We start from the raw sequence: 24968 nt of genomic DNA, 5'->3' as shown, positions 1-24968 counted from the left end.
ATATTGATGAAATCTTAGTTGATGAACCAGCACACTTAATGATACATTCCATTCCTATTTAGTTGATTAACTAAAATCTGAGAAATTTGAAGTAAACAAAAACAAAAAGGTGGGGCTTGTATTATACAAACTTTCAGATAACATTTCCCTTTTGATGGATATGGGAAAAAAATGAAAAAACCTAAAAGGTACACTTACTTAATCTTTTTATCTTAAGCAAAACAGCAGGTACTGGGGTCTAAATTCCTTAAAAAAATTTAACAAAATTTAGATTGCCCTATTCATATTGAATAAATTCTCTTAAATCCATCTTCATTTCTCTCAAACCTTTATTCCTTTACTGTCCGTAATAGGACTCTTCTTGTGGAAAGTGATACAACCAGGTTAAACTAACTCAAGGAATATCAAGAGTGTTTGTTGGTCAGCTCCAACAATGGCGCTTAACCAACAGACCTCTGAAATATACAGATGTTGGAACAGTTACAGTCAGACCACTGACCACAATAAGGAATCTCTCCCTCTCTCTCTCTCTCTCTCTCTGTCCATCTTCCTCTCCCTCTCCCCATGTTTATGAATGCTGGCCTAATTCTTCTTCCTCACTGTGCATGGCAGAAAGCCTAGGTACCCACAATTCCCATGTTTAAATATCTTACAAGTACCAGTATACCAGTATAGTATCAGTATATAGTACCAGTATAGGACTTATTCTACTTAAAAATAAAAATTTCAGAGGTTCCCCTATGCCCACACCTTTGTAAATTAACTCTCCTCTGATTGTCCTATTTCAACTGCGTTATAGGTTTCCTATTGTGACTTTGTTTTAGACATGCAATCAAGAATCACCATACATTTCAGAAATAGCAATGCCGTGAAAGAGAAAAACAAATTAAAGAAAGAGAATAACTCACTCAGGTCAACAGTTAATAAAGCAAGGAAAACAGGATTTTACTGCAATCCAAGTAAAGGGGATTTTTGCTTCTAGATATGATGAAGTAAATAATACTAATCACTCGCTTCTGTCATAAATAATTATAAAACTGGACACAATGTATGAGGCCACTGTTTGGGCATTAGATAAAAGGAGTGCAATACTACAAACCTCGAGGAAAGGGAAAGCTCATGAGTCCCAACGATCATCCCAGTTTTCAGTCTGGAGATATTTCCTGACCTTGGCACAGTGAGCTGGAATTCAGAAAGAATATGGAAGTCCTACTGAACTGAGAATGTAGAAATCAGGGTTAAGGGTAGCTGAAGCAGCTGGAACCCAAGGGACAAGAAGACAGCTGTGCAAGGAATGTGCAGAACTCTGGGGGATCAAGACAAGTCCTTCATTAAGGGCTAGGCTGCACATGTGCAAAGCAAGACTTCCATAAGACTTACCAGAAAACAGCTAGATAGCACTTAGAATTTAACATTAGAAGTTGAATAGTGCTGGAAATCAGAGTCTGCTTCAAGCAAAAAGACCTTTTAAACACTGGGAGTATTACAGGAATCCAGTTAAGATGTTGTAATCTTTAGTATGGACTACTCTAGACCTGTCCAATAAAACCAAGAGTCAAGCCCTGACAAGAGCCTCAGAGAACATAAAATTTGGAGGAATTTTAATTTGGGCAAGTTGGAGCATCTTGGCAAATACCTTATGCTTTTGTTTTGATCTGTATTAAGCAAGTGAAAATCATGTTTACACAAGTTCAAGGTATTTCATGAATAATTAAATTTCTTTACTAGAACAAAAATCAAGACACTTAGAAGATAAGAGAATCCATATTCTTTACAATGTATTATCTAAATTGTTTAGTACACAAGAATAAATTATAAGATATGCAAAGAAATGGGAAAATGTGATCCACAGTCATGCAAGAAAGCAGCCAAAGAAACCAGCCATGTGATAGCCTTAATGTCGTCTTTAGCACATCAAGATATTAAAGGAACTATTGTAGAACTCAAAGGAAAGATAGGGAATATATTAAAATATGGTATTTATGAACAAGCTGAAAAGGATCCCTAGCAGAAAAATGGAAATGTAAAATAATAAAAGGACCAAATTGAAATTCTAAAACTGGAAAGTAAGTGAAATGAAAAAGAAAAGCACTAAAAGGACTTTAAGCAGATTGGAGATCAATGAAGAACTCAGTAAATTTGATGATAGGTCAGTAGAAATTATCCAATCTAAAGAATAGCAAGAAAATTGAAGAAAACTGAAGAGAGCAATAGTGACCTCTTAGATGACAGGAAAACAATCTTTTTTTAAAAGGTTTTATTTATTTATTCATGAGAGACACACAGAGAGAGACAGAGACCTAGGCAGAGGGAGAAGCAGGCTCCCCTCTGGAAGCCTGATGCAGAACTTGATCCCAGAACTCCAGAATCATGACTTGAGCCAAAGGCAGATGTTCAACCATCGAGCCACCCAGATGCCCTGATGACAGGAAAATAATCTTAACATGTCCTAGAAGAAATTGTGAATGTAGCAAAGAAGTATTTGAGGAAATAATGGCCAAATTTTTCTGAATTTTGATGAAAAACATTGACCTATATAAGCTCAGCAAAAGCCAAGTAGGTTAAATACAAAGAAAATATCTAACTACACCAGGGGGTTGAACTACTAAAAAGCAAATATAAAGAGAAACATTTGAAAAGTAGAGAAAAGAGGCACATTACATGCAGGGGGAGAATAATCAACTGGCAGCTGATAATGACACAAATTATAGCTGATTATTACTCATGAGAAATAATGGAAACTAGAATAGAAGAAATTTTGAAATGCTAAGAGGAAAAAAAATCATCAACCCTAAATTCTGTATCCAGTGAAAATACATTTCAGAAACAAGAATGAAATAAAGACATGTTCAAATAAGGTAAATCTGATGAAATTCATTACCAGCAAGACTGCACTACAAGAAATGTAAAAGCCAATATAACAAGGATACTCAAGGTGAATAAAAATAAAAACTTAAATTATATTAAAAAAAAAAAGGAAATGTAAAAGGATGTTCTCCAGAATGCAAGAGAATAATGGCAGGTGAAAATTCAGGTCTATTGGAAGGAATACAGAGCACTGGAAATGGAGGAGAGAGGGGTAAATATAAAATACTACTTTTTCTTGTCATAAATTCCTTAAAAAGCAACTGACTCTATAGGCAGAAATAACAACATTGGAAGGTGGTGTTTATAACGTTTTCTGAAAAGAACAATGTGAAGATAATAGTACAAAAATGGAGAGGTGGGTAAATGGCATCATACTGTTATAAGTTCACTACATTTATCAAGTGGGAAATGGGAAGTGTCAGAGATGACAAAAATGGGAAGTAGGAAGTCTTGCGATGTTAACTTCATATAGACTTTGGTAAGTTAAGCTGCACATTGTTGGGCCTAGAGAGACAAAAACAAAAACAAAACTAAAGATGTACGGTTAAAAAAGAAAAGGAATAGATACAATAAAATTTTATACTGAAAGATATTGAATTAACCTCAAAGAAGGCAGGAAGGAAATAAAGGGAGAGAAAGCAAAAGGGACAATGGAGAAGAAATGGCAAAACGATGGACATAAGCCCAGCCACATTAAGCGTAAATTGACTAAACACTTCAATTAAGACAGAGAGGTGTCAGTCTGGATACAGAACAAGACCCAACTGAACAGTGACTCCAAATGATGCACTTTATATAAAAAGACACATAGACTGAAAGTTAAAGGTTGAAAACACTAAAGAAAGCTGGAATGGCCATATTAATAATAGTCAAAGAGTATTGCAAGAGATAAGGAGGGATATTTGATAATATTAAGAGATAAATTATAAGGAAGACAGAAGTCCTAAATATATATTGATCTAGCAAAAGAATTTCAAAAACAATGGCAAACTAAAGGGAAAAGTAAACAAACTCTACAACACAATTGGAAATTTTCATATATCTTCTCAGTAATGGATAGAAAAAAATAAAAAACAAAATTAAATAAGTAAATATTTAGACAGTCTGAACAAGGCTCTCAACTGTCCTAATTGACATTTATAGAATACTACACCCAAAATCTCCGGAATACATAGAGCTCCTGGAACATCCCCCAAAATGGTCTATATGCTGTACAATAACATTAGTCTCAATAGATTTCAAAATATATAACTTGTAGAATATTTTCTCTGAGACCATTACAATCAAAACAATGAAATACATAGAAAGCCACCCCCAATTTATTTGGAACTTAATTACGATGCTTCTGAATAACATTTAAATCAAAGCAGAAATCACAAGGGAAATTAAAGAAAATTTCAAAATGAAGGAAAATGAAAACATTACATGTCAACTGAAAAAGCATCTAGAAGGAAATTCAGTTTTAAATGCTTCTATTAGAAAAGGAACATGTAAAATAATCTAATAGTTCATATTAAAAAGCTAGAAAAACAAGCAAAGTGAAATCAATTAAATGAGATGAAAGAGGTAAAGGTAACAACAGAACTCAAATAAGTAGAAAACAAAAAAGAAAAGGTGATAAATAAAAGGTTGGCTTTTACAAATAGTAATAAAATTGATAAACTTTTTACAACATTAATTAGGAAAAAAGAAGCAAAAAGTATCAATATCAAGAATAAAAACAAGGATATCATTTTAGGTATTATAGGCATGAAACATCTAACTGAATATTATGAAGAATTTATGACAATAAATTTGATAGATTGAATAGAAAATTTCTTGAAAAACACAATTTACCAATTTCAAAACAAGAAAAAAATAGTAAATCTGAATAACCGTATATTTTTAAAATTATTTTACAAATGAAATTTCTAATAAAATAAATCTTTCCCCAAATAAAACATCAGACCAAGTTGCTTTCACTCATAAATATAATCAAACATTGAAGGAAAAAGAAATAATACCAACTAATCCAAATTTTTGTTTAAAAAGAGAGGCAGAGTTTAAAAAAAAAGAAAAAAGAGAGGCAGAGGAAAAAAAAAAATTCTAACCCATTCCATGAAGCCAGCATAATCTTGATACCAAAGCCAGAGAGATACTACACAAAAGGAAAACTTCTCCCACTATCCTTCATGACCTAGACAGAAAAATCTTCAAAAATATTAGAAAATCAAATTCAGCGATATATGTGAAGGATAATACAAAGATAAAGCAAAATGACAGAGAATGCAAGGTTAGTTTCACATTTTAAAAAATCAGTTAATGTAAATAGCCACACTTACAGAATAAAGAACATATATCACATGATTGTTCCAACAGTTAAAATCCAAAACCCACTGCTAATAAGCCTCAAAACCTAAAAATAGGAACAAATTTTCTCACCCAATAAAGAGCATCTTCCAAGAAACCATCAACGAACATAACAACAGTGGAAGACTGAATGTTTTTTTTCTTTAGATTAGGAACAGAAGGTAACAGCACCACTTTTACAGTATTGAAGGTCCTAGCTGGGTGATAAGACGAGCTGCATACTGAAAACCAAGAGGTAAAAAAGAGTTCTATTTGTAGACAACGTATTTATCCACATGGAAAATTATTTTTAAAATATTTTTTAAAATCCTGCATTAACACAATTTTAGAACACTTGCAGTATGAAAAGCCAATATGAAAGACCAATGGCATTCTGTAGGTCAGCAATAAACCTCTGGAACTTAGACTTTAAAACACAAAGTCATCAAAAATGTGAGATATTTGGGATCCATTTAATGAAAGACATTTAAAACCCCTACATTGAAAACTTCCAAACATTGCTGAGAGAAGGCACAGAAGCTGTGAACAAGGGAAACACGTTCGTGAATTAGTCAAGTCAATAGTTAGAATGTCCTTTCTCTCTCATTGATCGGGAGATTCAGCACAATCTCTAAACAACCCAACCTCTTCTTTTCAGACACTGACAAGTTGATTCTAAAATTTATATAGAAGTGCAAGGACCCAGAATAGGCAAGACGCTTCTGGAAAAGAATAGTGAGATGAGTTATTAAATTTACTTTTAAAACTACAGAAATTCAAAAAAAATTAAAAAAAATAAAACTACAGAAATTCAAGACTATGGTAGTATTAGCATAAAGGTAAGCATGTAGATGGATAGGCAGGGGTACAGGGTCTCAAAATAGACCTATACGTATAAATCAATTGATTTGGGAGCACCTGGGTGGTTCAGTGGTTGAGCGTCCGCCTTCAGCTCCGGTTGTGGCCTGAGGGTCCCGGGGTCGAGTCCAGCATCAGGCTCCCCGCGGGCCACCTGTGTCTCTGTGTCTCTCACGAATAAATAAAGCAAATCTTTAAAAAAAACAAAAAACAAACAAACAAAAAAAGCAATCAATTGATTTCAACAAAGGTGCCAGCATAATCTAATAAAATTATGATATTCTTTTTGGGAAAACATAGTCATCGTTTTCCAACAGCGGCACCTGGAGATGGACGGTGGAGGAATCCTGCTCGCGGACCCGCTGATTGGGCCTTAAGAACCAACGTGACCGCCCACAGGTCACAGGTAATTGGGCAAAGCTGAGCTTCATTCTGCACTTGCCCAGCTTTCTGTACTTGATTTAATGCACTGAGTCACTTTATCCCTACATTTGATTTAAAGTAGCATATTAAGTTTTTTCTAACTGACATGTACACAATTGGCAGCTAAGCTGCAGCTGTATTTTTTCCTTTTTAAAAAAAATTATTTATTATTTAAGAGGGAGAGAGAAAGAGAGCAAGAGCAAGGGGAGGGGGAAGCTGGCTCCCTGTTGGGCAGTGAGCCTGATGGGTGGGGGGCTGGGCGTCTGGCTCCATCCCAGGACTCTGGGATCATGACCCCAGCAGAAGGCTGAGCTCAACGGACTGAGCCACCCAGGTGCCCCCTGTGTTATATTTTGTAAAAAAAAAAAAAAAAAAAAAAAAAATACATGGAATGAGCATCATAAAAAGAGGGGTCATTTTGAAAAATCCCATGGACTTAGGTTACACTAGTCTACTTCCTTGTTTGATGATAGAACTTCTTGGTGGAAAAAAAAATAATGTTTCCATTAATTAGATCTAACCTGCTTCAATTATGAATGAAGGACCCTTAACAGAAAATTGATTTTTGTTTTATAGGATAGCTAAGTGCAAATAGAACATATTCTTTTGTAAAATAGGTTGTCTCTTATCTAAGTTATTTTTAATTGCAAAAGCCCTTTTTGGTGGATTCATTTCTTAATGAGATTTAGCTTGATTTGAGTAAGAAAAAAAAAACTGTATAAATGCCTCATTTGTTCCTGCTCATTTGAGTAACGGCCAAAGTAATATTGTCTCAAAGAGACTTTTTTTTCAAATGTGGTTTATGCAGTAATAAGTTATTGATGTCGACGCTCACATTTCTAGTCATCATTACTACAAATCCATTCATTCCCAGTTGACACACAGGATGTGCTCAAGGTTTAGAGGCCCTACATGGAACAAATTACATATTCCCTTTATTTCCTGACAAAGTCCATGCAATTTAATTTTCACTGAATCCTTTTTTGACAGTCTGTCAATTTTTCAAAATGCCCTTCTTCCCAAAGAACTGAAATACAAAAATAGGACAGAGAAGGAAAAGTCATGTTATCACCAACTGCCTTTTAAATACAAAAGCTATTATTGGTGGCAGATGGATTTTTGTCCTGAAGAGCTTCATCTTCCTCTTCTTTCTCCCGCCAGCACAAAATTAAGCTTTGGTAATTAAATATCTCAGTGAATTTGGATTGTGAAAAAAGACCAATTTGTACTTTGGACCATTTAGCATTTATTGTCCATGAGAGATAAAGGTGGATGCTTTAGTCTGAACTATGTTAACTGTCTACAAAGCAATTTCAGGAGATGATTGTAAATCCTCCGATATAACTCATACCCTTTCAATCAGGCAGGAATTCCCTTTCTATTTGCACAATTTCACCAAGTATGTAGGAAAAAGCCTTGAATATTTTCATCTTTATTCTCTACTTTGAGCGATTTAATTTCATAATGGTCAAATTTGATTCAGTATTCACGGTTCCCATTATTTTACTTACTTGTCCTTTATAAACAGAAAAGCATGGAGTAGCAAGAAAAAAGTACCATAGAGAGAGAATCCGTTGTATATAAAATTATTCGCATTCTGTGGAAATCGACACATCTTCAAGTTGTGTCTCCTGGCTTGCTCCAACTTTACGACCATCACATAAAGGAGATGAGTCGTCATTAATGTAATTATTCAAGCAGTAAGAGTGGCAGTAATGACCTTCAGAGAAAAGGACTCAACTCTTGGGGTCCCTGAATTCTAAGTTTCAGATATAACAAACATGCATTGGCATATTAATGGGTGCATCATACAATAGTTTTTACTTCTCTATAACTGGATTATACTAGCCATTGCTTCAGAAGAATTTCCTAACTGGAGGGAACATATTGCAAGAGAATGTCGGTGGGAATCATGCATGTATTTCAGAAGAAAATTCTGCCCCAGAGCATGCTTTTTAAAATGACAAACTACCAGAATCTGAAATCTGTCCTTTGCCATGATGATAAAAAGCACCACACTGAGTGCTGAGGGGTTCTTGTGCACTATTGAACCAGTCTTTTCAGTTGCCAATCTTTATAAATGTCTTCTTATCCCCTTTAATCTGCCCCTGGTTCTGCTGTCTAGTACAACTGGAATCATATATGGTTTGTGACTACAGGGAGCTTGCTGGGCATATGAGAAAGCCCTCTCCACCCCTAGTCGTCTTCTCCATTTGAGAGTTCCTTCCTATTAGCCTGAATAGAAGGTTACCTGATTGTATGTTGCTATAGTAAAGTGTGTTTTCTCCCCCAGTATTCAATTACTGAAGTTGCTTAATCAGCAACCGCTATAATATGATGGTTGTTGTATCGTTTCATGCACAATTGAATGTTCTGGGAATCTGTGGATCCTTATCCAAGCGCTTTGTAAATAGCACCACCTAGGGACCTACCCAAATGCATCCCGGCATTTCAGTCGAATTCCTTCCTGGCTGCTAATTGTTGCGCCCAGTATTAGGGCATATTCTTTATTCAAACCTGCGTTACAATGTGGAATTGCTCTCCTGGAGAGGCATCTCCCTGCTTGTAGGTAAGAATGAGAAAGTAGCCTTGTCAGAGCAGGAATATACAATGGCTTGGTTCCAGGAGTTAGGATCTGTATGTCAGCTGTTTACAGAAGCTGTCTGAGAAAGCCGGCTGTCCAACACCTGGAAACCTCATGGCCCATAGAATGCTGGCAGAGTAAAGAAGCCACTCATCCCAAGGGATGCAGCCCCTCCCACCAGAAGAAGGGAAAGAAGCTCCCTGGTGTCCCTGCTGCCCACATTGTCCACATAACCCACACCCAAACCATTGGAGATTCTTTTCTGTTCACTGTACCACACACCTGTTCGGAAGAACAGTCCTTAATAAAGCATTGTATCATGTGGTTTTGAACTAAATCAGCAAAGCTTAAGTTAATTTCAAGACTTTGCTCCAAGAGTTACTCATAACCAAACCTTCAATGATAAAAGTTACACTCTAAGTTATCTCAAAAGCCGGGAGAAAAATCCTGAACTACCAATGTTTTACCATCAAAGTAAGACTGACTGCCTACTATCAGCCAACAGTCCTAAAACACAAAAGAAAAATCCCTTAAGATAACTTTGTCTCTGACATACATTTAGTGGACTCTATCCCATTAGACTCTTTAAGAAGGTTGACTAGAGGAACATGTGCTCAGTTGGTTTTTATTTGGTTGCCCTTTTGATCCAAGGGCCAGAATACTCTTAGCAAATCTTCGCCAGCACCATAGTTGTGACTTAGTCATCTTCTGTGCTATTACAATCATCGATTTCTATACTAGTATATGTGTGTCTTTTTAACCAGTGGCAGCTTGAGCAAAACAAGAAAGATGAATTGTTCACAAAAAAAAAAAAGAAAGATAAATTGTTTTAGATATGAAGGAATTCTAGGTGGGTACACTCCATGCCATTAACTGACACCACACTGGTTGGAAGGCTGCTGCTGTTTTTATGTTTCTGAACACACATGCATCCATCTTACTTCATATGTGTCTCCAAAGGAAACTTGAGTCCTATAGGTATCTCCTTCTGCATGAAAGTAGTCATTCTAGAAAGGCAATAATTACCACCTAGTTCATTTGTTTTACAGATTGGAAATCGGACTGATAATATTTCCTAAAATAAGCACATCGTGTCATAAAGAAGATAAATCACCACCTTCAAAATGGACATATCTGATTTCGAAATAGCACTTACAAGGTCTCTGGGATAGGGTAAGACCAAAAAAGTGCCATTCTAGTAGCAGAGCTTGTGACTGATAGCCACATCACAAGTTGAAAATACATTACAAATACATTCTATGCATTTATGCTTGAGCTGCTCTGCTCCTAAACCAGAGTGTTTCTGTGTCAATATACTGCAGCATGAGTCAGTGCTAAGTTGATGCGACTGTATGTTAATGTTCACAGATTTACTGAGGCATCATATTAGGAGAGTGATTAGGTTTGGTATACATAACACCATGGTGTCAGCAATGTTGATGTTGGCTCAGAAGCCATTCAAATTAGCATTGCTCATGGCATTTTTTATATACTAAGATGTTGCTCATAATGGCAATATTGAAGAAAATACTTCTTCTCTAGGTGTCACACGACACCCCCAACTGTCAGAGAAACAGATTAAGCAGTTTAAAGGCAGGGTTTGGAAAACAAAGGGACAGAGCATTAGGAATTATGCAATCATTTATAAGTGACTGCTCCAAAATTCTTGTGTTTATATTTTTATTGCAATTTTAGGCTGTGTTTACATTATGAAGACATAACTCTCGTGTATGCTGTTGGGTTTTAGAGAGGTTTCTTTCAGACATTTACATTAGGAATTCAGTTTTGAAATAAAAGTCATTCCCACATTAGGCTGATGCTGTTTATTAAAATGAAATTAATGCCCAAGCCCCCAAATTACTCTGGTGGTAATTAGCCAAAATCAAGTACTAGAATTTGTAATTTAAAAAAACCGAGCTGACAAATAATCTTTAAAAGGAGACAGTCACGTAATATAGATCAAATTTTAATAAATTTACTTAGTCTTCTGCCATATCAAGAGCTGTGTGAGACATTTCATATTTTCCCAATAATAGCAGAACAATAGCACATTAAAGAATCTCTCTTTAGAATGAGATTTCTCTGCCGAAACAGGTATTCAGTTGAAATTATTTACATAAACTCTTCATTTCCAAATGCTCCTTGCATTTTATAATATACTCTAATTTTAGTCATCACAGTGGAAAATAGCATTCCCGTTTTTCAGCTGAGTAATTGAAAAAACAAAAGGATAAGTCACTCATCTAAGGTCACTCAAATGAGAAAGGGCATACATATCTAAACAAAATTTGCGGCCAAGGGCAGCCCCTTTGGTTCAGCGGCTTAGTGCCACCTTCAGTCCAGGGCGTGATCCTGGAGTCCCGGGATCGAGTCCCACCTCAGGCTCCCTGCATGGAGCCTGCTTCTCCTCTGCTCTGTTTCTCTCTCTCTCTGTCTCTCATGAATAAATAAAATCTTTAAAAAAAAATTCATGGCCAAAACACCTACAATTTTTCAAACTCACCGTATGACTCCTCTGAGTTTTCCTTTTGTTAGCTATGTGTGAACAAAATCTCATTACAAAACACTTAAGAGTTTACAAGAAACCTTAACATACTATTACATATAATCCCCACAACCCTGAGAAGGTGGGTATTTTTAATCCTATTTTGCATATTAGGAAAATGGAAGCTTAAAAAAGATAAATTGACTTCTCCAAGGTCACATGTATAATAATTGGGATAGAAAGGCATTCAGATTTCAAAAACAGCATTCTTTCTTCTTCACCCTAATTCCTGTTGACTTTTCCTGAGTCCTTGCAGTCTCTGCCAGGAAAAGCTTACTCTGTCCTTCAAGATCTGTCTCAATACCACCTGCTCCGCCAAGTTCCTAATGCCCCAATGTTCCCATAAGGAATGTGCAAATATGTTGCATATTATTTATAATATGTGGCTTATTTATTTCTCTAGAACAAAGTAGTAAAGGGAAATGCCTGCATATAACACTTGTTCAATGTTCAATGAACTTTGACTGAACAAATGGGTGAATTAATGAATGGAAACATTAACTAAGGGAAATAATTATTTTTTTTTTCACATAATGCCTGTGTGGCTCAGTCAGTTGACCGTTCCTCTTGATTTCAGATTATTTCATGACCTTGTTGTGGGATGGAACCCATTCTCAGTGGGGAGTTTGCCTCTCTCTCTCTCTCTCTCTCTCTCTCTCCCTCTCCTTCTGCCCCTCCCCACCCTGCCCATGCTCTTTCTAAAATGAATAAATAAGTCTTAAAGAATTTTTTTTCACATAACAACAGTCATGGGACTGTTGACAGGATGCTGAAAATATTATCTGGCCTCCCCTCCTGGAAAAGGAGTATCTGTGGATCTACTCCAGCTTGCGTATGGGAGGGCTAATGTTCAGCTGTGGCAAAAAGCAAAGTGGGAACTAAGTCCCACCTCCAGGTAAGGGTTGTCTAGGAAGCAAGTTCTGAAAATTCAAGTCTATGGGAGCAGTCAGGGGTGAATACTGGATCTACAAAACTGTATATACTGTAGTTTTAACAGAAATTTCTCAATGAAGCTTTTTTTTTTATTGACTCAAAAGATGTTCCTCCTGTTTTAACTTATCCACACAGGGTCCCAGAGCATCTAATACATCTAAATTACCCTCAGCATTTGCAAACCCGGGAAGAAGTACAGAAAAGGCATTATTTGCTTGTGGCCTTACAAGACTCTAGATCTTTGAGAGCCAGGCCTGTGTCTTGATCATCATTACTTTCCCGGTACAAAACAAAGTGCCTGACATTTGAGAAATAATTAAGGACTTTTAAATAAAGAAACAACCAAAATCCCAGATTACTATAGAGGAGAAGGGGTCCTCTATGATGAGTCAGCTTGTTCTCCTCCCAAAATGCTTTGCAGGATGAGATCAACTTAATAACTTTCCATGGTACAGCACCTGGTCCTTAATCTTGAAGACGGTGGGGTCTTACTTTGTCATCACCCATAGGATGATCTGTCTCTCAGATGCAGACTCACATTAACTTCACAAAACTGATAAATAAAACTAGAATGACCACAGATTTATCTTGGTATAAAATCTACTTGATTCTGTTTCTCAATTCTGGCTGACACATTATCTCCCTAAAGACAAAATATATGAAAAGCCCAATCATAATCCAGTTTCCTAAATGAGAATACAATTGAAAACTTGGAAAATCCTATAAAGTTACCACCTTGACAAAAGGGCAGGGAGAATTTAATTCATTGGCTACAGGTCTTTGCCCACTCACCAGACTATGCCCGCATTTACCCATTTCCCTCCCTAACTCTCTGTTTTCTTTGTCTTGGAAGAGGCTGTTAGCGCTCTCTTTGATAAAGTCACTCTTAAAAAAAAATATATATATATACACACACACACATATATGACGTTAACGTATATATGTTAATATATCTGTGATAATATTTTCACTGGGTTACTGTCAAGTCAAGTAGGCATGGGAGCTACTCTGGCAGTTCTGTGCATTTCTCAGTTCTGCTGACATTAAAATTTTACTCTTAGAGCAAGGAAGCCTATCGGATTTTTCTCATTTTAAAATGAGAAGCCCCACTGTATCATGAAGTCCTAACAGCAATGGGATAAAAGAACAATTAACAGAAAAAAAAAATGTTTCCCAGTAGAATTTACTGAGGAGAGAGGCTCTTACAATGTCAAGAGAATTGTCGTTGAGCCTTGCTGGAGTCCTTGGTACTCTCCAGACCCCACAGATGAAGCCAGTTGACTTCACCTGCAGTGTAGATCTGCAGGTCTGTGATTGTAGGCAAAGGAGATTTAAGTTCTTGTCCTGCATCGCTTGGTGTTCAGCTCTCTCTGAACTCCTACTAGAGTATGACAACTGAGCATCTCAGGTTGCCTAAGAGACCATGTTCCATCATGTGCCCTAGTATTAGATACTCTGTGAGACAAGGGGCACAGACAGCCTGACATGACCCTATGGGTTGGGACCTGGCAAAAAAAAAAAAAAATACTTTGACTTAAATTTCCTCCCTTCTTCTCTTTAATCTCCCTTTCATCTCCTCCTGTCAGCCTCTTAAAGAGCAACGTGGAGAAGAATCCAAGGGAATAAGGGGTATCTGAAACAATGCATTTTACAAGGTAAAAATGCAAACAAGCAGTGGGACTTTGGTCAAGTTCCTTTTCTAGACTCAGTTTCCTATATTTAGAATGGGAATAATATTAGCTACAGAATTACAATAATAATTAAAGGAGCTAGTTCATGGAAGAGTGCGTAGGAAAGCACCTGGTATGTAGTAAGAGCTTTAAATATACCATCTGTCACTGTTGCAGGTGTTGTTTTATATTAGCCACCACCCTAATCCTCCTTCAGCCCCAAACCACTTTGAACAGTCCTGCCTGCTAAGCTCCACCTTCCTGAGGTTGGATTCCTATTCATGAATCCTGGCTTATTAGGCAATCCCTTCTTATCCAAGATCCAAGTGTCCATTGGTGAATCACTGCCTTCCTGCCTTCCAGATTCCCCATAATTAGGGTCCACCTGACCATTATCAACATCTTCAGCTTTTCTGCTAAGAACTGCTTTACTAAACTACTCACTGATGAACCCTGCTGAATATTAGTCTTCTTACCATAGGTTAAGAATAGGAGTAGTCCCTAGGTTTGGGACTTTCTAACTCCATGTCTTTGTTTTCAACTGGCTTACAATTGGTATAATCATGTTCCAAGATATGACAAGGACAAGAGTTTTATTTTTAAAGGCTTGGTGTTATTTAGAACCATATGCATTTCTGTAGCATTTAAGAGTGACATTTAGAGAATGAAAGGATGCACCATTAGGAATTATGGGTCTATATACAAATGAATACAAATGCAAACACAAAATGCCTTGGTCATTCCCTGTTTCCTTCCTGAGTCTATGGTTTATGGGTGAAGGCTTCATTGGTCACAGAAACCATTTTGGAAGGATCATTACCAATTGCATAAAAGTTTGACAGTCAAAACATATTAGGTGATTGTTGGCCATAACTTACTGAAAATATGAGCATAAGTGGAGCAAAGCTGAGACTGGGGGATTGTTCTGAGACTCTGAATACCAACAATATATTTGAATCCAGTAATTTACTATTGCCAACTTAGTATGGCTCTATGAAGCACTTTATTGCTGGCTAGAGTGATCATTTGATGGGTGAGAGGTTTTCGTTTTATTTTACAACAGGTTTATATGTTTTTCTTTTCTTGGCGACAAGATTCTACTATTGCTTTTCTACTCTCAAAGCCCTACTCTCCTCTGCCCAGCTTGGGGCATTAGGAATTGATATGGAAAATGATTTTATCTTCACTCTAGGAACGTGCCACAGAAATGAAGCAGAAAGACTGGCTTTGTTTTCTCAAGGACCAAGAATCTAATAAAAAGGTGAGCAGCCAGAGGGATGAGAAAGGATGAACCTGAGGGAGTAAGACATCTATCACTTATGCTGGGCACTGGAAAGTGCCTAAATGAACATAATTTATACCCCAGGATTTCTCAGTTTGATTTAATTTCTTTGTGCTCTAAATGGCTTAGTGTGACATTTTCCCTATGGAAGGTAAAAGTACAAGATTGTAATTGGGAGTACATAAATAACGATGTCCGTAATAAAGGATAATCAGAAGATGCGAAATCCTTACCCAGTGCTGCTGATTCCTGGCCTTGAGGCCTTGCACATATATTTGCCAAGCTTCAAATATGGCTTGTGATATAAACCAGAAACAAAGAATGATCATGAAGTGTATTGATGCTATCCATGATTAATAGTAGATCACACCTTTGAAAAATGAGAAATGGCATTATAATTTAAAGTTTCTTTAGTGTTATATAAACAACATGGGGAATTAAATGAATTTGAATATTTAAATCTGGAGGAAAATAGTTATTTCAGCCATTTGTCAGTAACTCAAATGAATTCTGTGGTCTTTCTTTGGTCTGTTGATTGAGAATTTTAAGTGATGGAGTAATCACTTGAAACTGGTAGGATTCCCTTAGATGCATGTAGAAGGGCTGCTCACAGTGGTCTAGATGAAACACAGAATCTAGGGAAATGATGTTTTCCTAGACCACTGGACTTGTCCCTTATAATGTAGTGTAGCACCTAGACAATAATTAGCCGTGAGATTTTAGACTATTCATTTAGACTTAAACTCCAACTGTAAAATAAGAAGTTTGGTTAAGATGATATTTTATTTCCTATTAACAATTATTAAATTAGGGGATTCTGAGGTCAGATAGCTAACATCCTCTGGAGTGGCAGGACCACCAAAGGAGCTGAAGTTTATTCTCAATCTCATGCAAACAAAGCTCTAATTTTGATAACTACATGATGTATGTTTGGTGGACAATTTGGTGGACAATTTCCTTAATATCTAAGTTCCTTGAAGAACTAAAAAAGAGCTCTTCTTAGAAAGTTATATTTATTATTATCAGTTTCAAATAGAACATAGTGTCAAGTATTCATTTTATGTACTTTTCTCAAGCCATTTGCTCCTCCTTCTCCTCTTAGACATTATATTTCTTTCATGTCACTCTTCATCAATTTCCTTGCAATTGTCTGCTCACAATTCAGTGCTCACAAATGAAATGAGTGTCTTCTCTACAATCAAAGATACTTAATTCCAATGCATATGTCATCATGCTTTGGGTCATTTTACTCTAACACCTTTGTTAAAATCGAAGAACCCCTAAGCAAAGGCACTCAACCCTACAGTGACTTATACAATCTCTGATGTATGTCCTAGGGTTAAATATCTATTCATTGTAGGTGCCCTGCACAGAACCATGATCATCTGTCTAGGTGAGATCATTTTCCTGAGAAACTGGAATACAAATATAGAGATACAGTAGCACAGGAGAAGACACATAGAGAATTCGCAATAAACAGGATCCATGAGACAGGAGTAACCATGAGTAAAGCCTGAGGTAAGCCTGACCTCAGTCAAAAGCAGATACAGAAGTAGAGAAAGAATTGGAGAAAGAAATTGAATTGAAGATTAAATCATTACTAGAATTGTTTTGGACCACTAGGGCAGCTTGAGTTTTTCCTGAGTTCTAGTTTTCCGGGAGGCCTGATTATGTAGCTGCTGACAAGACTTTGTTCCTGACTTCTCTGTGTGAATTCTGACCAAAAGGTGCATACTTTTTGTTTTTTTTTTTTTTTAAACCTGCAAACTTTCTCTATGTAACCTGAGTCTAACATAGGTAAGCTTGTTGTATCTGGTCCAAAATGGGCTTGTTCCTAAATATGCAAGATCCTAGCGTATCTCAGCAAGGGTACACAGAAGGGAATGACAGTCAGCATTGGTCTGTATTTACATCTTCAGTAAAGAATTTTAATAAGAGAATAAGAGGTAAAGGAATCTAAAAGTAAAAGCTAAAAGTTTTTATGATGTAAGTATTTCATAAGTTGCATTTATCCCTGCTAATCCCATTCATCATTAGCAGAGATATCCAAGATTGAGGTGTAATGAAATTATTTTGTAAATAGAGTTGGGTTAATGTTATTATTGCTTTCATGAATCCCTGGTATCAGCGGTATGGCTTATCATTCTTTACCAGAGAATGTCAAAAGAATTGTATAAATTAGACCACAGAATGCTTACTCTGTCTGCTAGTTGCTGAAGTATTTATCAGCGTGCTAATTAGAGTCCTGTTTATGAGGCTGAAAATGCTCAGGGCCAATTTCTCACGTAGCTCCTGTTGGTGGGCATGGTTTCCAGAAAAGCATGGTTACATCTGGTGTGTACCTTGTAGCTCGGCATTGATATTTTATTCATTTTATAGCTAGCAGCAGTTTAGAGGGAAATATCTTTCTGAAACAGTGGATTCAGTACAAATAGCAATGTAGCTATGATATGGTTGCTCTGTTCTATGAAGTGGAAAACTTTAAAAGGAAAACCTGTGTGATTTGAATATCCTTGTAAACCATGTTTAATGCACCTTTAAATGAAAGGAGAGGGGTTGATCACAGAAACAAAAGCACTCAATACAGCCTTCACCCTGATCTGACTCAAAGTAAAACTCATGGGACGCCATGAGAATTAAACCATTATTGTAGGGCCATTTCAGGAACCAAGGAGCCCAGAACAACATTTTGACATATGGGGAAAAAGAGGCAATGCTGTCTCCACTCTGATTTAGTTTGTTAGTCATGCAATGAGTCAACAACGAACTTGTTTTGCCCAACATAATTGTCAATTTGAGGATGAGTATATTTTCTTTTTCCTTTAGTCTCTCTATTATTTTTCTTAAGATTTTATTTGTTATTCATGGAAGACACAGAGAGAGAGAGGCAGAGACACAAGCAGAGGGAGAACAGGCTCCCCACAGGGAGCCCCATGTGGTGCTGGATACCAGGACTTTGGGATCACGCACTGAGCCCAAGGAAGCCACTCAACCAACTGAGCCACCCAGGAGTCCTAGTCTCTCTATTCTTATGCTTTAATTGGTATTCACAACAGTTGGGATTAAGATCATGCATTCCTCACAGTAGAAGATGACTAGTTTTTATTGACCATAGGGCTGGGTAAGATGCAACTGTAGCTGCTGACCAATTTCACTCATTTATTTAGAAAGATGGATGGCTCTGGCTGGATTTGAAAATCCGTAAAGGGGCAATGCTATTTATCTAGTTAATTACCCCATCCAAGGTACGGCAAAATCTTATAACAGTATCTTGCCCACAGCCATCAATACTGTGGTCCCCAAATAACCCATCCCATTACATTTTACACACAGTTCACAGTAGTGTCCTGTGATTTGCATGAAGAATGAAAGAAGATTGGAGAAGCCTGAAGGGATCCTCACAATGTTACCTGATTAATAGATGTGGTAAACACTGATAATCCTGAACCTTGGTGGTGATGAAGGCCGAGAAAGTATTTTCTAACTTGGCCTTTCAATCTTAAACATCTCACCCAGAAAAGCAATTTAGGGCTAAAGAGAACCATAAAACACTGGGGTAGAGGTGGAATGCAGAAAATGAAGAGAATGGCCATTGATAAAATGCCTTTTTTTTTTTTTTTTTCTGTGATGAATTTTCACCTTACTCTGAATACCAAGCGGACCAGGTCAGGCTAATACAAGTTGTCATCAAATGGCAAACAAGATTCAAGGAGTTATGGATGTGCCTTTTTGTTGTTGCTGTATGACAGGGGGTATTTTTCATAGGTCTTAGTAAAACACTTCAGAACAAAGACTAGAGTCCACAGTGACACTTTTGGTAGTTTCTCCCTCTGACTTTTATCTATGACCTTCACCTAACATTTTTATCCTCGTGAATTCTGGTTAAAATAAATATCAGAAGAAGGTACAGCCTAAGAGTAGTACATTAAAAAAGAAGAAGAAGAAGAAGAAGAAGGAGAAGGAGAAGGAAGAAGGAAGAAGGAAGAAGGAAGAAGGAAGAAGGAAGAAGGAAGAAGGAAGAAGGAAGAAGGAAGAAAGAAGAAAGAAGAAAGAAGAAAGAAGAGAAAAGCAAAGTCAACCTCTCTCCTCTCTGAGTTTGGGGACTTTTTTTAAATCCAGCCACTGCTCTATCTTTAGTTTTATTTTCTTCTTTTAACTATAGCTCAGTACTAACAAAGACACCTGTAAATAAAAATATTTACTGTCTCTTTTTCTGATTTAGGACCTTCCTTGTGAAAGATGTTGCACTGGGCACTATAGAATCAGAGGGAAAATGGTGATCTAGTCCTTATCTCCCAGACTGAGCCTATGTTGTAAATGACAAACTAAGAAAAGAAGAGTGAATATGGATATAGTCTAGAAAATGGAGAAGAGGTAAGAAGAAATTGATTTTTTACCAGGGGGATCCAAAAAGGTTAAACAGATAAAATAAAATTTTAAGTAGGGAATTGAAGAAGAAATTTGAACAGTGGAAAGAGAAATAGGCAATTTGGTACAAAGAGAAAACATATGAAAAAATTTGCGAACATATTTATTCCAATTAAAGAATTGCTACCTAAATGAGGCAAAGTTAGAACAAATTTAGAGGAGAGCATCTTTTCCTGAAGTGCTGGAGAGCAGGGTATTGGTGGGATGTGAAAGGAAATATTAATTAATAAATGTGTAAAGAGAGACAATGACCCACTTTGATGGAGTGTGGGTCCATGGAAAGAGAGGGACCATGGAAAGAGAATAATCTAAAAAGATATGCTTTAAAAGGTATCTCTGTTAAGAACGGATTGGAAGGCCGAGTGGCAAAGATACCATTTAATTAATGACTAGCGTGTTGGCAAATTTCAATAAAATGTTTAGAGTAACTAATAATTCTTTTGTGTGTTAAAATTTACAAAGTTCTCTCACAGACATTTTCTCATTTGAATACAGCCTGATATAAGGTAAAAGGACAAGACTGTATCTAAAGCACGGATGTGAGATATTGTGGAGGCTTAATTGAAGACTCTGACCACTGATTGAATGGACAGTGAGAAAACTGGCCAAGAACCTGAGTCTAAGGCGAGACATCCACATCAGCAGCAGCAGCAATAACATGTGGAGGACAAACTAGGTATTAGGCCCTGTGCTAAGACTTCATATTAGATGATCTCATTTAATCTTCACAATAAGTCTATGTGCTCACCCTTTGTCACAGATGAGAAGACCAAGGCCTAAGGGATATTAAAAAAATTTGTCCAAGATCAAGTAGCTAGCAAGTGGCAAAGCCAAGACTTGCCTGAATCTGAAGAGGTCGTAATACCGGTCAGTGACAAGCCTAAAAGCAAACTCTGTTTATTACCAGCATGTTTTATGTAGGACATGCAGATCTTATAAAAAGTTTAATTTCACTTTTTTTTTTCCCCAGGTTATTCATTATTTGATTCAAGGATAAACAGTACTTTCTTTTCAAGTAGGAGCCAGGAGCCTGTCAGATTTTTATTACAATGGCAACAGATCCCATTTAAAGAAACTTGGCAATCTTTCGCCACACTAGATTTTGATTCAAATGGTGTGCCAATAATGGGAAGCTTTTTCTGCCAAGATGCTGTAGCATCATGATAGAGTCACCTTTACTCTCAACCACCGGTTAGATCAAAAATCCTCAAGCCCTGAGTGAAGAAAATAATTTTCCTTTCACCACCTCATCACATATGACAATATTTGCATTCCCAACATCACCATGTGCAGTCACAAAGTCATTTCCAACATGCCTGACTTTGAGCACTCTTGTATGAACTATCCTGGGTTTCTTCTGGAGCCTAACTTAAATCTTCGCGGCCAGTGGGACCACTTAGAAGTTACTGCTTCAGTGCACTAAGTGGGCCCTTGGCGGCATGAAACAATTAATGGCTTGTCCAGAAATGCTTGGTTATAGCTTAAATCAAGAATAAGAATGAGGCTTTGTCTTGCTGCATCTTCTACAATGTATTTTTATAAGAGTGTAAACGTGTACACGTCAGATGGATTCCTATGATGTCTATCAGTGCTCTGCTTAAAATCTCAGGCTGCCTAGTGAGTGTTTCTCTTTCTCTATATATTTAATTAGCCAATTATGTTCTCTAGAGAGAGGTCGCATTTGAAAAGACCTATGCAAAGAAAGGCTAAAGGTGCAAAGTCATACTATGATGAGAATTTAGTGGCTCTGGTTAAAAAGATAAAGCCGCCCGGTCACAAAATATTAAAGAAATGATGAGCATCTGCTTCCATAAAGTAAATAACGTTTCTCATCTTGTCTTTCCCTTGTATAGGTGTGTCACTTATTTTATTCATAAATTTTTCCTGTAGTAAGAGAGGAAATAAACAACGGTCTGCGTGAAAACTCTTTCCAGAGAAAGCAGTGGCAGGGGGAGATAGTCTATTTAAAGAGTATTGTGTCTTTGGTTAAGCAGGAAATGAATTTGCTACAAAAGGTTGGAACCCGCTCTGATAGAATTGGAGGTAATTAAAATCTAATGGTAGAACTAACCATTTAAATTGCAATTTAAATTGGTCAAATAGGATTGAAATCAGAATACTTGACAAGCTTAAAATGAAACTATAAGAGATTCACTGTGTGCATGCGAAATATTTGCTTACTCTGGATTGAAATGCACATTGCATGGATGAAATGAAATACTTTCTAAATTTATATGACTTTTCATTAGTATAAAAAGATGGTTGTGAGGATTTGCATCTTACAACATATAATGACAAAGAACAACTGGCATAAAATTAAAGGCTTTCAATAACAAACAAAAGATGATTAGGTATTTGCTGCTTATGAGATCTTATTATTTTAGTATGTATACTTTATCATATAAAGTCTGAAGATGGGAATTGCAAATTATCAAATTACATTTATGGCTGATTTAACCTAAGGCCACATGGTTAGGCTTAACAGATATTCTCACTCCAAGTGTGGAGAACTTACACTTACAATGCATATGTTTCCACATGTAATTATACTACTTTTTGTTAATTTGTTAATATACTGAAGTAGTTTGACATATGAAGTAGAAGAAATGTAGCTTTGCATTTCTTACAGGAAATTAATAAAGCATAATAATAAGGAATCTAATGGAAATTTAGAGAGATTCTGATATGCCAAAGTAAATGTAGGCATCCTAACTTTTTACTCAGCATTCTTTCTTTCCGACATATCACTAATTCCTCCCACTTTGCATACTACCTCAAACCCTGGGTACAAGTTACTTTTATTACTGACCACCACAAATTACTTGTAATACCACCACATTACATCCATCAGACTTCTTCTTGTTCCAAATAGCCAGGGAAAGGGTTTTTCAGGCCTCATTGGCCAATAAAATCTAGACCTCTAAATAAGGCTATGAAGTGAAATACGCTGATAGAAGAATAGTGAGAGCACTAACAGCAAAAACACTTAATTGGAATGGTTTTCAAACTAAGGCTATTGTTGTTTGTCATACACTTATGCATACCTCCCCATGTAGATACACACACGTGTGCACTTTTAAAAAACATTAGATTCCTGAGAATGTTGTATCTCAAGGCAATGAGTGCTTCATTCATAGTAAGAGACTTGACCACCATATAACATAACTGCATAACCTCAAGGGAGATCATTAGCCCAAGAGGGAAAGGGAAAAACAGGGAGGAAAAATGTTTCAATCGAAATAAGAAAACCTGAGTCTCGCTCCATTAGCTTTATTAAAATTATAGACAAGCAGATGTTCATGAAAGGCAATGTATTTATGTATTTTCCCATAGAAACAATGTTGAAATTGAGAGCTGTGTTCTTGACAAGAGACTTGGCATAAAAGTAAGCCTAGCTCAGGCCAATGATGTCATAAAAACAAGCATAAAATTCTTCCATATATTTAATAGTAAAATTATGCTCAGAGTCCAATAAAATGAGCATAAATATCCTATACACATTGATTATACAAGAGGGCACTCTGTGCTATAAAGTATACATGCTGCCCATAAATAAAATTGTGCTATACTATAAATTAAAGCTACTTAAAATTAATATGCTAGCTATAATAAAAATTAAACATTTAATTAACAATATTTTTGCTTGCCTTCTTAGAAATGCTATGATTTGAATGGCTTGGGTCTCTGAAATTGCTGCCTAGGGAAGTTTGAAATGACTTTTTCCTCTTCGAAAGATTCTCTTTCTTGACCCACATGATCCAGGCTGTAAGAGATTCTGAGACTGCTCAGCAGACTACAGCATAAGAGAAGTAAGCTGAGAATAAGCATAAATAAGAGTCCACATGAGCAGGGTCCCCTGGGGTTAGCCAACCATCTAAAATTCAAAATCAAACCTAAAGAGACTTAGACATCATTTCAGCTGGTGTAAAATTCCAAGGCGGAGAAGTGATAGAGGAGAAGAAGCTTCCAATACTGGGGCTTTGGTTAAAGAGCTCTGTAGCTCATGATTCCAGGAGGATAGGACCCAGGGAGCAGCTGATAGGAATAGAGGCAGAGGAAAGTGCTGTGCAGGTTTTCAGAAAAGTAGAGAACTTTTGGGGGATCACAGTCGGGGATTAGAACTGACATCCAGTCACAAGAGGTGACAAATATCAGGAAAGAGATCTTCCTGTTGGACAGATGACCAGAGAATTCCAAGAGATCCAGTGGCAATGGGTCTGAGAAGAAGCAAGACAAACTCGTGACCCTATCACCACCCATGGTGGTGAAAAGGCCCCTAATACTGCCATGTTTGTCCTCCTTGGCTCTCATCTGGGTCTACAGTAACCTGCATTTCTTGCCCCAACCTGGAGCAAGCAGGGACCTGCACTTCACCCAACGCATGGGCACTCAACTGTCATTCGATGCCCCTGACCTGATGCTCATAAATGGAGTTCTTGTTTCCACAGTCTCAGTGGTAGATAAACATTCTAACAAATTACCTTTGTATTATACAGCATATTTAAAGTAATATCTATAGCTTTAGTCTAAGTTTTTGAAGAAGAGCCAAAACCTTGCGAATTTGGTCCTTTTGTTCATTTGTTTCTTACTAGTTAAGTAATTTGCTCTTCTCTCCCGTCTCATTCTAACAAGAGCACTAAGGCTGCCAAAGAAAATACAAATAGGAAGCTGGGGGATATGTTTGGAAAGGAGGAACAATATCTGTACTCCTCTGCCCTGATGCTATGCCATCTAGGGAGGTGTTTATGGTTTGATAATATGCATATGGGTTTGAAGCTTTTCATTTCAGTTTTTAGAATCGCATTCATTACCTCACTTCATTTGCAAGATCTCAACACAGACACAGGGGGGATTTTTATTATCCCCACTTTACAGATGAGAAAACTAACTTGGAGAAGCAGTAAGTGGTAAATGCAAATCCATGTTTTAAAAATTGAGGCAGGGATCTTATATGGCTTCTTTGCTCAAGTCCTTTCACATGGTAGATCCTTAGAAATATTTGCTGATGAATTAACTGACAGCTGATTTTTCCACCAAAGTACTGTGTTT

At 36.8% G+C, this 24968-nt stretch overlaps 1 long non-coding RNA gene across 1 annotated transcript; it reads left to right on the top strand.

Annotated features, from left to right (window-relative positions):
* Positions 1-19720: 19720 nt before the first annotated feature.
* On the top strand, positions 19721-22576 carry LOC119877823. The gene is made up of 2 exons (XR_005383047.1): positions 19721-19865; positions 20415-22576. It is a non-coding gene; the product is annotated as an uncharacterized LOC119877823 (long non-coding RNA).
* Positions 22577-24968: the final 2392 nt, after the last annotated feature.

Source organism: Canis lupus, chromosome 33, assembly GCF_011100685.1.
Source record: "Canis lupus familiaris isolate Mischka breed German Shepherd chromosome 33, alternate assembly UU_Cfam_GSD_1.0, whole genome shotgun sequence".
NCBI lineage: Eukaryota > Metazoa > Chordata > Mammalia > Carnivora > Canidae > Canis > Canis lupus.
The sequence above is the reverse complement of the archived record's forward strand: the minus strand, read 5'-3'. Positions and strand labels throughout refer to the sequence as shown.